Genomic DNA, 2,500 nt, shown 5'->3' on the forward strand with positions numbered 1-2,500 from the left:
TATATATATATATATATACACTGTATATATGAGTAATTCACTGCATTTCGATATATAGGGTCTTCTTATCTAAAATATAATAAATGTTATCACTGGTCTTGAATTTAACCGGTTACTCGTTGAGAAAATTACAAGGACTTCAGAAGTCTGTGTAATAAATGGCCACGGACAACCCATCTATAAATTGATCCAGATACTTAATTTGTCACTCTCCTGAATCAGTGTATCATGTACAGTATCTAGCAAATATTGAGTCATTGAAAACAGGTTCAGTAGAAAGAGTATTTGTTCAATAAAGCACATATCCATATACGTATACTAGCATATACTTGTAAAAATATCACGGTAAATGTAGAACTTAAATGTATGTACTGTTAGCTAATGGGCCCTGAGGCAATAGCATAATGTTGTTCCAAGTAGCTCAGTGTTGAAGTCTTCAGAGTTCATTTGAAATTAATTTACACTAGAATTTGGGGGAGGGGCTGATAACATATCATTTGTGAAAATGGCCGACTTTCCTCACTAAGTTGGGCTTCATGTCTTCTCAAGGACCAACTTGTTGATCATTCTTCTTTTCGTGTTCCCGTCCACATTTTCGTCTCGTTTGTGACTCCATACCCTCCAGCTTCATCCTCTCATTCGTTCACAATCACTCACCTCATGCCATCGGTTCTTAAATGGATCCTCATTGTCTTCTTCCCCTCCTTCTCCTCATTGCTATTATTTTAGGACGGTGCCTCACCTCCTCCTATTGTGTGGAGTAATTAGTCAAGGAGGACATATGGAGCCCGAGTTACATAACCCGCAGCAGCTGCAGCAGGCCAGACCGGGGGTGTGTGTGGGGGGGGGTGGGGGGGGGCGGGGGGGGAGGCCGGACCGGGCCTCACGCAGAACGGGGGGGGAATGGGGAGTGGGCCGGTCGGCTCAACCTTAGAGCTGAATTCATTAAGTTGCGTCACCCCCCACTGGAGACACTCTTCTAACTGAAACACACCACACAACAATTGTATGTCATCATTTCTATTTTTTGTTCGGGTTATTTCATTATCTTTGTGGCTTCCCATGTCATTGTGTTAACAACAATAGTACATTTTACATTCAGGGTATTTAGCGGACGCGTTATCCAAAGCCACTTACAATAAGTACATTAGTCAGAAGAAAGAGAAACAACACTATATCTCTGTGGGTACAGTAAGGATGTTCATAGGACCAAGTGGCAAGCACCAATAATTGTTAGGTAAACCCATTCCCCGTACACAACACAGATAGCTAGGATAAGATGCTACACAACTAAGTACTATTTTTAAATTTATTTTTATAATCATTATATAGATTTTTGTCCACTCTTCATCCACGAATAAATGTTCCTGATGAGTGAACAACATGGCTCTCCTTGTCCAGTTCTCTCACTGTTGGAGCCCATGCCATCAGAAGCCTCACATGTCCTAACTGCTGAATCCATTCAACAGAATCATGTGTGAGCGTCTGTAAGACACTACGGACCACGGAACTCCTGTAAAAGAGGCACAACTCAAATACCTCCTCTTAATCTCAAAACATAATCATAGATGTTGTTATAATTCTGAAGGATTGGCCTAATCCTATTGGTGCCCAAGGCGTCACAGGCCATATGGGACTGACATTGATATGGGTGTGTTTGTAGTAGAACCTATTGATTCTGATCTATCCTGATGTATCTATCTATCCACATTGTATCTATATGTATACATCATATATACTGATATATCAATCTATATATCTATATCTATATCTATCTATACCCATATCTATATATATCGATAACTATATCTATATATATAACTATCTACATATATATATATATATATATATATACTGTATATATATGTGTGTGTGTGTGTGTGTGTGTGTGTGTGTGTGTGTGTGTGTGTGTGTGTGCGTGTGGTTCCTAATTGAAATGCGATGCTTGATTGATAGATGTGTGACCATCAATATGTGCAGCATATGGTGATAAAGTCATGCCCACAGGGTGTTAGCGTTGATAGTATTTCACGTAATGCCAATCATAACTGGCCTCTTTCCACACACTTCTTCAACGCTATCATGCTAATTACATTCCAGGCAAGATACCGATAATTAAAAATTGATTGCCTATATCCGTGGCCATGCCTGCTCTTCAAACCACGTCGATCGGTGCAGTGAATCCTAATCCGTCTGTGGCCAGGCGTGGATAATTGCCAATTGGTAATCTGATGGAGGCGATCTGTAATCGGGTTGAATCGGTCAAACAGGGTTTATCTACGGATTGAATCCAGTTCTAAAGGGTTAATACTTTGCTTCGTAGGCCTGCTCCATAGCTGAGAACTGGAGAACTCCAACGAGTGAACTGTTGGGGTTCTCCAAGGCTGAAGGCGGTCTCCCCCCCCCCCCCCCCCCCCTCATCCCCCTCATCGGTTCGAATGTACGCAGGCGCTGCTCACGGTGCAACGGGCCGACGCAGCGAGGAGACGGGACCCCAGAG

This window comes from Gadus macrocephalus, chromosome 14, assembly GCF_031168955.1.
Source record: "Gadus macrocephalus chromosome 14, ASM3116895v1".
Lineage (NCBI taxonomy): Eukaryota > Metazoa > Chordata > Actinopteri > Gadiformes > Gadidae > Gadus > Gadus macrocephalus.